At 36.7% G+C, this 10,548-nt stretch overlaps 1 pseudogene; it reads right to left on the bottom strand.

Moving 5' to 3' along the window:
* Positions 1-327: 327 nt before the first annotated feature.
* Positions 328-2,590, bottom strand: LOC100023402 (arpin-like; annotated as a pseudogene).
* Between the last annotated feature and the right edge of the window lie 7,958 nt (positions 2,591-10,548).

The following is a 10,548-nucleotide window of genomic DNA, read 5'->3' as shown; positions in this document are numbered from 1 at the left end:
AAACACAGAACTCAAGAGAATCATCAAAAGGTAATTTAAAAAAAGGGGATAAAGAAAAACAACACAAAACAAACAAACAAACAAAAACCTTTTTTGAAGAGACTCAATAAGTTAAAATGTTATGTATCCCTATAAGAAAAGAGGTCATTGGTAACTCTTTTTTTTTGGTTTGTTTTGTATTATCACTCCAGAAATTTACTTTAATTAAAAACAATTGTTGATAAATTAGCTCATGGTATAAAAGAGGTATAGATTATATTAAAAAAACCAAGACATTCTAAGACTGGTAATGTTAGCTTTAGAGCTATGGAACAATTATATACCAGTGGAGTTGGATAACTGCATCCATTTGGCACTGATCTATTGACTGCCCGGTCAGTGCTGGCCAAATCCAAGGCTTCTTGGAATCAGGAGATGGAGATTAAAATCTCCAGCCCCAGTGATGGGACAGTTAGTAAAGGGATAGGGGGAAATCAGAGAAGACAACAGCTACAGGAGTACATGGCAGAGGTAAGAGGGGTACAGGTCTATGGGAGAGAGGATAAAAAATTGTTCAAGGCAATAGGGAAGGTGCACACATGGCAAGACAGAGGAATGGATGCCCAACTGAAGTCCCTCAAGGGCCCATGCAGGAAATTAAACCCAAATGACCAAAAGGGGATTCACCTAACTTGCTCCCATAAACCACTCTGTCTCAGCTGAGTAAATCATATTCATATCCCTGAGGAAATCACATCCCTCCAAGTACAGTTATAAATCATTCCAATTCATCTCCTATTTGGTCACAGGATATTTAGGCCACCTAAATGAGGAAACAGTGACTCTTTCCTGGACAAGAACTTAAGAAGAATGGACCTTGGGCCCAGGTCCTCCAGGAGCCACTTGCCCAGTCTCAGTAGGATTTTAGCAGAGGTGGGAAGAATACTCCAAGCATCTGTGAAAATGAGGTGATGATACCTTCCCCTCCATAGGAAGCATCAAAGCTTAGGTTAGCAAGAAAGGATTCAAAGCAAGTCTAATGCTAACAGAGGCCACCACAGAGATGCTCCACTTCTGGATACTCTCAGTCATCCCACTCATCATCCTCTTCACCATCCCCCTGGCCTCGGATCTCTGATGCTGTTCTTTCAAAGGATTTCTGGGCCATGATATTGTCAGTCCAGGATGCTCCTGTTTGTCCATTGCCAGCAAAATTACACTTGGTCACTGTTCCAGCCTCGAGTTTTGCTAGAGAGCCTATGAAAGGACCATTGCCCTGACTTTTCAGGCGAACTTCTGCACCCAGCTCCAACTCAATCTTCTCTATCTATGCTTCTGGAATCCAAAATGCAAATGCCTGGTCTGGAGTGTGGCTTCCTGTCACCTGTAAACCTTAAAATTTCTTAGACTTATAAATGTTGGAAATTTCACCATTGGGAAATTTCATACTTGGAAAATTTCATACTGATAGTGGGAACTCTATTGGAATGTGAACCCCATTGGCAAGGGAGGTTCCTCCTTCTCCCTTCTTAAGATTACTTTAGGACAGAAACCTTTTGCTGAACAATGGAAAGGGCTGCAGCATAGATCAAAATTTAATTATTCCAATCTCCACCCTACTCAGGGTAACAGGATTTAGGAAGGGCTGCAGCAAAGGATCAAGATTTAATTATTTGAGAATATGACCTTCAAACAGACATGTGCAAAGCCACAGACCTCTGGGCGGTCCTGAGTTAAGCTAGAGCCACCATTGGCACAGGGAAGACATGGACAGTGATTGGTAGATGTGAGAACTGAGGGGAGGGAACTTGGATGTTTTCCTTAAAGATAGTGGGGGTCTGAGGACTGGGGGGTGGTTGGTTGGAGAGGTTTTGCTCTGAGAAGCTTGCTCTGAAGGAAGCTGGAGGTGGAGGCCCCTGAGACTGTTTCTCCATTTTGGTCATGTGAGTGATAGGGACTGATCTCTTTTCTTTGCCTCAGCTATCTAAGGGCTTGGACCTTTTGGCCCAGCCTAAACAGAAGGGGTATTTAAGCTCCATTCCCTTCTCTCCCCTTTCTCTCTCCCTCTCTCTCTCTATCTCTAATACCTTTCTTCCTCCTGTTTGTAATTAAACTCCATAAAAGGTTGACTACTGACTTGAGTTTTCATTTAGGAATTACATAGCTGAATTCCTTGGCGACCTTAAATTAATATATATCAGTCTTTTAAAGTGATTTCATTGTCACACACCACCAGCAGTTCTGGCTTCTCCACCAGCCCCTTCAGTTTCATGGGCAAGAGTCTGTCTGTGTCACCTTTAGCTTTCACCTTATACGAGGACAACAGGAAGCCTGTGTTCACCTTCTTGGTGTTGCTGAAGTTGGGCTCTATCTTGTTCCCCTTGGAGTCAAATTTTCGGCAATGGATGCAACTGGGTCTGATGTACAACACATAGTAATGCTCCTTTTTGCCATTAGCATCTGAGATGTTATGGTGAGAGACATCAACCAGTTCTCCTTCCAGGAGGATACGATTTCCTCGCTGGTACGCAGCTGGGTCCCAGGAGCCGGGCAGCCGAATGCTGTACACCGCCTTGTTCCGGAGGGTGCTGTCGTGATAGATGTAGCTCATCGGGATGGAGGTTAGGACCCATTGGTAACTCTTAAAAACTGGTGTTTTCACCTGGGCAGCTAGAAGAATTACACTTGGAGGGAACAGTGACAAACTGTATAGGATGAAAGGACAAGATCTAAATAGGTATATAGATATGCAAGAATAAATATATATATATATATATGTGTGTGTGTGTGTGTGTGTGTGTGTGTATAGTTGCAGTTAAAAGAGTGATTGCCTTAAACTGTGACCATGAAAATATTGTTTCAAGACTTTGAATTGCCAAAACTATAAAGATAATTTTTTGTGTCTTGATTTTATATTAAAATAAAGTGTTTGCCATGGGAAATAATGAGAAAAGGGCTAGGTCAGCCTAGGCCTAATCCTTAAGAGAGAGAGCAGTCAGCCTTTAATCCACTCAACACAAGATTTGTCCCAAGCAAGATTCTAGTGTTCAGAGAGACCCTCCAGTATAGCTCAGGAAGCTCCACTTCAGCTTCCAAGGCTCAACTTCCATTCAGAGGCCTTCTGGCCTCCTTTTAAAGAGAATTTCTCCTATGTCACCTCCCCTAAGTTTTCACATCTACCAATCACAGTAGACATCTTCACAGGAGTGACCATTCTTAATTCACACCTTCTTTAGTTCTCAACATCTCTGGGTAGACTAAAACTTCACACCTCTTTTGTTAAGCTTGTCCCTTGCACGTTATCAAGTTGCCTGACTTTCATAGGTACTTAGCACCATTTTGTATTAGATTTAAAAATTGACCCAGCTTAAGGTTTTTAAGCTTTACTTTACATATGGGTTAAGTACTTTTCATTGTTCAATAAAGAGTTTACAATTTTATCTTCCCCTAAAGTATGCTTAAGTAAGGGTGGAGTAATGTTAGAGTTCTCACATTCCTAATCAAGTACCTTCATTGTTTAAAATGGGGAATGATCCTAACCAAGTGTTCTAAGGTAGAGTCTGAGAATTTTTAACATTCACAAGTTTGCAAAATTTTAAGACTCACAATCTCCCCTGATGATCATTGGGAGCCTAGTCTCCCATTGATCATTTAACATAATCATCTTGTAGTCCTAAACTCACTTCTAACTATAGATATATACAATATTCAATTTTCTAAAAGGGAATTAGACTAGTGAGGGAGAAAATAGAAAAGAAAGAAAGCAAAACCAATGTTTTGCTAGGTTCATTGACAGAAATCCAAATTAGGGGCAGTCCCTCTTAGCATAAATGTGTACATTTACAATAAATGTTCAATCAAACTTCAGTTCAATCAACCATATCAAAAGTTCATTCTGGATCTTCTTGATATAGTGTAGGCTTTCTGGCATCTTTCTGCAACAGTTCATTCTCTGGATTTAGGAGTTAGCAACCTTCTTCCATGAAGATCTTTTCTCAATCAAAATAAAAATCTTGGATTTAAATTAAAATACTATATATACATATATATATATACATATATACACACACACACACACACACACACACACACACACACAACTAGAGCTAAAACAGAGGTTAATACTAAAAGAAATGGGAAAAGAAACAAATGGAGATAAACTTATATGCCAGAAAGAATCTCATGGAGGGAGAGGGGAGAACATCAATACACTGGAAGGGTAAAGAGTTTGGAGATAGGACATACTCAACTCTTACATGCTTTGAAATTGACCCAAAGAGGGAAGAACAATCCAATCCATTGTGGCAAAGAATACATTTGTACCCTAGAGGGGAGTAGAAGGGTAATAAACAGACTGGTGGGGAGGTAAGCAGTCCAAGGCAGGGAGAGGGTGGGGCAGTAATTTTAGAAAGACTACAGGGAAAATAAGGGGGGGAATAATAAGGGAGGGGGTAGAAAGGGAAGTAAAATAAGGGTGGAAACTAGGGGGACTGATTAAAAACATTGATGTAGAAGGAAATAGTGAAAGAAGAAAAGGCAGGACCAGGAGTAGAACTCAAAATGCTGGGGTATACACAGCTAATAATCATAAATCTGAATGTGAATGGAATGAACTCACCCATAAAACACAAGTGAATAACAGAGTGGATTAGATTCCAAAACCCTACCATGTGCTGTCTACAAGAAACACACATGAGGTAGGTAGATATGCATAGGATGAAAGTAAGAGAATGGAGCCAAATCTATTGGGCATCAACTGATAAAAGACAGTAGGAGTCCCAATCATGATATCTGACAAAGCCAAAGTAAAAATAAATCTAGTTAAAAGAGATAGGAAAGTTAATTACATCCTAATAACAGGCAATATAGATAATGAGGAAATATCAGTACTCAACATGTATGCACCAAATCATGGAAACAATTAATAACTTCATTGAAGAAAATGACTATGATGAGACATCCTTTCAAAACCTATGCGATGCAGCCAAAGCAGTACTCAGGGGGAAATTTATATCCTTGAGTTCATATATTAACAAATTAAGAAGGGAAGGGCTCAATAAATTGGGCATGCAAATTAAAAAAAAAAACTAGAAAGAGAACAAATTAAAAATCCTCAGATGAAGACTAAATTCGAAATCCTAAAAATCAAAGGAGAAATTAATAAAATTGAAAGTCAAAGAACTATTGATTTAATAAATAAGACTAGAGGCCAATACTTTGAAAAAAAAACAAATAAAATAGACAAAGTACTGGTCAGTCTAATTAAAAAAAGAAAAGAAGAAAACCAAATTGACAGTATCCACCATGAAAAGGGAGACCTCACATCTAATGAAGAGGATATCAAGGCAACCATTAAAAACTACTATGCCCGATTATATGGCCACAAATATGGCAATATAGGTGATATGGATGAATACTTACAAAAATATAAATTGCCTAGATTAAAAGAGGAAGAAATAAATTACCTAAAAACCCCATATCAGAAAAATATTTTGAACAAGCCCTCAAAGAACTCCTTAAGAAAAAATCCCCAGGTCCAGATGGATTCACAAATGCATTCTATCAAACATCCAAAGAACAACTAATGCCAATATTATACAAACTATTTGACAGAACAAACAAAGAAGGAGTTCTATCAAATTCATTTTACAACACAAACATGGTTCTGATCCCAAAGTCAGGCAGGTAAAAAACAGAGAAAGAAAACTATAGACCAATATTCTTAATGAATATAGATGCAAAAATCTTAAAGAGGATACTAGCAAAAAGACTCCAGTCAGTCATCACAAGGGCTATTCACTATGAACAGGTCGGATTCATATGGAATGCAAGCATGGTTCAATATTAGTCAAACCATCGAAATAATTGACCATATTAACAAGGAAACCAACAAAAATCACATGATTATTTCAAAAGATGCAGAAAAAGCCTTTGATAAAATACAACACCCATTCCTATTGAAAACACTAGAGAGTATAGGAATAGAAGGGCCTTTCCTAAAAATAATAAACAGTATATATCTAAATCTATAAGCAAACATTGCCTGCAATGGGGATGAACTAGAAGCCTTCCCAATAAGATAAGGAGTGAAACAAGGATGCCCATTATCACTTCTATTATTTAAAATTGTACTAGAAACACTATCAGTAGCAATTAGAAAAGAAAAAGAAATTGAAGGCATTAAAATTGGCAATGAGGAGACCAAGCTGTCACTCTTTCCAGATGATATGATGGTTTACTTAAAGAATCCTAGAGAATCAACCAAAAAGCTATTCCAATCAATCAACAACTTTAGCATAGTATAAGGATAAAAATATATATCTGCATAAGTTATCAGCATTTCTATGAATCTCCAACCCATTTCAGTAGCAAGAATTAGAAGGAGAAATCCCACTTAAAATCACCCTAGACAGTATAAAATACTTAGGAATCTATCTGCCCAGACAAACGCAGGAACTATATGTACACAACTATAAAACACTCTCTATATAATTAAAACTAGAGCTAAACAATTGGAAAAACATTAATTGCTCATGGGTGGGATGAGCTAACATAATAAAAATGACAATCCTACCCAAATTAATTTACTTATTTAATGCCATACCCACTGAACTACTGAAAAACTTATTTTACTGAATTAGAAAAAAAACATAAATAAACTTCATTTGGAAGAACAAAAGATCAAGGATATCCAAGGAAATCATGAAAAAATGCAAAGGAAGGAGGACTAGCAGTGCCAAACTATACTCTAAAGTAGTGGTTATCAAAACAATTTGGTACTGGCTAAGAGACAGAAAGGAGGATAAGTGGAATGGACTTGGGGTTAAATGACCTCAGCAAGATAGTCTATGGTAAACCCAAAAATCCCAGTTTTGGGGACAAAAACTCAGTATTTGATAAAAACTGCTGGGAAAATTGGAAGACAGTAGGAGAGATTAGATTTAGAATAATGTCTCACCCTACACCAAGATAAACTCAGAATGTGTGAATGACCTGAATATAAAGAAGGAAATTATAAGCAAATTATGTGAATACAGAATAGTTTACTTGTCATATCTTTGGGAAAGGAAAGACATTAAAACCAAGCAGGAGCTAGAAAAAATCACAAAATTTAAATCAATAATTTTGGTTACATCAAATTGAAAAGGTTTTGTACAAACAAAACTAATGTATACAAAATTAGAAGGGAAGCAACAAATTGGGAAACATCTTCATTACAAAAACCTCTGACAAAGGTCTAATTACTCAAATTCATAAAGAGCTAAATCAGTTGTACAAAAAAATCATGCCATTCTCCAATTGATAAATGGGCAAGGTACATGAATAGGCAGTTTTCAGTTAAAGAAATCAAAACTATTAAAAAGCACATGAAAAAGTGTTCTAAATCTCTTATAACAGAGAAATGCAAAGTAAAACAACTCTGAGGTATCACCTCACATCTACCAGATTGGCTAACAAGACAGCAAAGGAAAGTAATGAATGCTGGAGGAGGTGTGGCAAAGTCGGTACATTAATTCATTGTTGGTGGAGTTGTGAATTGATCCAACCATTCTGGAGGTCAATTTGGAACTATGCCCAAAGGGCAATAAAGGAATGTCTGCCCTTTGATTAAGCCATAGCACTGCTGGGTTTGTACCCCAATGAGATAATAAGGAAAAAGATATGTACAAAAATATTCATAGCTGTGCTTTTTGTGGTGGCAAGAAATTGGAAAGTGAGGGGATGCCCTTCAATTGGGGAATGGCTGAACCAATTGTGATATATGTTGGTGATGGAATACTATTGTGCTCAAAGGATTAATAAAGTGGAGAAATTCCATGGGGACTGGAACAAGCTCCAGGAATTGATGCAGAATTAGAGGAGTAGAACAAGGAAATCACTGTACACAGAGACTGATACACTGTGCTACAATTGAATGTAATGGACTTCTCCATTAGTGTCAAAGCAATGACCCAGAACAACTTGGAGGAACCTACAAGGAAAACCACTATCCACATCCAGAAGAAACACATTAAGAGTAAAAACACTGAAGAAAAACAACTGCTTGAATACATACATGATGAATACATCAAAAGGATATGCTTGGGGATGTTGACTCTAAATGAACATGCTAGTGTAAACAACAACATGGAAATAGGTTCTGATCAAGGACACAAGTAATACCCAATGAAATTGCTCATTGGCTGCGGGAAGTGTGGTTGGAGGGGAGGGAGGGAAATAATGTGATTATTGTAACCAAGGAATAATGTTCTAAATTGACTAAATAAACTACTTCAAAGGAAAAAAATAAAATAATAAAGATATTACAAAGTTAGCTGATACAGTTGTTGTGTTTCACTCAAACATTCATAGGTCATTTACTATTCAGGAATTAGATTCTATAAAGAAAATGTTCCCAAAGTTTATCAATGAGTCCCATAGAAGGTATAAGGAGCTAAAATGTGCTTTTTGAAATTTTGAACCCAATTTTGAGGATGTGGAATTTCTTATGTCAGAAATTTTTAGCCTCCATGAGCATCGCTGGTTTATTGATAAGACTAGATCAGAAAGTGCCCTGACAAGTTGGCCTATAAAGAAGCAAAAAAGAATATTTTGATTTCTCTAATCCCATAAGCATGACCTATCTAAGGAAATGCCTGGAAGACTTGCTACAAGCCATAAAAATGTGTTGTTCAAAACCAAATGCGTGGGGAAAATTTGATAAGCTGGTGCAAAACACAGGAGAACATCTAGCTTCATTTATTGATTGACTTTATGAAACAGATTCTATAATGGGCATAGAAACAAATAGGGAAGTGTCTATATCTCAGGTAAGGAGACAATTTCTGAAAGTATGCACACCACACCTCAGAAATTTTTTCAAACGTTATTTTCCTAAATAAGATACCGTGAATTTGACTGAATTAAGAGATGTTACATCATACATATATGACAATCACACAGATCAAAGAAGACAGGTGACAGATTTACAGCAAAAATTGAATGAATCACAGAAAATTTTAAGAGACAAAGAGATTGAAGAAATTAAGAATTTGAATACTGTTAGAACATACCCAAAACCTGTTTATCAGCCAAGAAAAGTTCACAGAAAGACTAGGCAATGGTTTTGTTTTCTGCCATAAAACTGGACACCTGATCAAAGACTGTTTTCTCAAGAAGAGGTATGAAGTTAATAGCAACAAAAACACACAAATGTAATATAATAAGCAGAAATCTACTTGTTGTAATCAGTGTTCATTGAAATCATGTGAACAAGCTGCAGCAAGTCTGCAAGAAATAAGACATGCTGTAAAGGCAGGGACTAAGCCCAAATATGCAGACATGGTTAGGAGAGAATTATGAAGCCAGCACTATAGTGTATTTAGTTTGGTGCATGGAGATAGAGAAATGCAAAAAAACAAGAGGCTGCTGTTAAACTTAGGAGAAAACAGATAAGAGACAGTGAAAAGGTGGTTCAAGAAATTGAATCTGTGAGTGCTGTGAAGTGCAAACCAAGTAAACAATCAATTGACAGGCAGAAATAAGTAAAAGAGCTTGATGAAGAAGTTAAAAATATCATTTCTCAAATGAAAACAGAGATAGGAGACTTAGAGAAAAACTGTATAGTAACCATTCATGAAAAAAGTAGAGATCAAGTCAAATCATTCTTGGAAAACTTTTGTCAATGGAGATTGGAAACAGGGATTGAATTTTGTAAAAGAAAAATTCAGAAAAAAATCACATAAACTCAAGCAGGAGTTAGAGATACAGAGAAATAAAATTTCAATTCCCTGCAGCAAAACGACTGTAGCAGAAAATCAAAACATAAGTAAACTGTTACCAATGAGGTTACTGTTAATGGAGCTGTAAATGATTTTAAGACATTCACAGATTTGTATAACATCCCGTAAGAAACAGTTAATTCTTCAAATAGGTATTTGACACAGATCACCTTAGGAAAAATATCTAATTTGAATCCTGAAGTTAAAAGTTTCCATCCTACAATGACTAATTTAGTAAATACAAAATATAATTAAAATGAAGCTGACATTACGTTTGAAAATAATAATCATATTCAAAGTAATGGAGGTGAAATTACAGTAAAATTTGAAGATAGGAATGGAATGAAAAAATTAAGTAACTTCTAGAACAACCAAGGATTCAAATGGCAGACTTGGAACCAACTTTCCAAGTCGAGGAGGCGGGTCTGGCCAAGTAACATTATATGATATTAAGAGTAGCTATGATTTAAAGTCATTTCCCAGTGAAGTAGAGGAGATAGTACAATCAACCTTAGATGAAGATAACTTTGGAAATGATTTAAATCAAGAAGATTTAACTAATTGAACCATACAATTGGCAGAAGGTAGCAAAGCAGTGACCATAGCTACACAGCCAGAATCATATGTATGGAGTACTTTGGGGAAGAATGAAGGCACACTTCCCAGTGATGCAGGGGAAAATGCAGCTGTACTAAACTTATTCCCAGAAGAAAACTTCATAGATGGAGAGGTTTCTATCTCTACACAGTCAAAAGAGAGTGAAGATGAACAAAAAACTTCAGCCTGATGATAGAGTAGAAACTATGAA

Source organism: Monodelphis domestica, chromosome 3, assembly GCF_027887165.1.
Source record: "Monodelphis domestica isolate mMonDom1 chromosome 3, mMonDom1.pri, whole genome shotgun sequence".
NCBI lineage: Eukaryota > Metazoa > Chordata > Mammalia > Didelphimorphia > Didelphidae > Monodelphis > Monodelphis domestica.
This window is presented reverse-complemented; position numbering and strand designations above follow the sequence as displayed.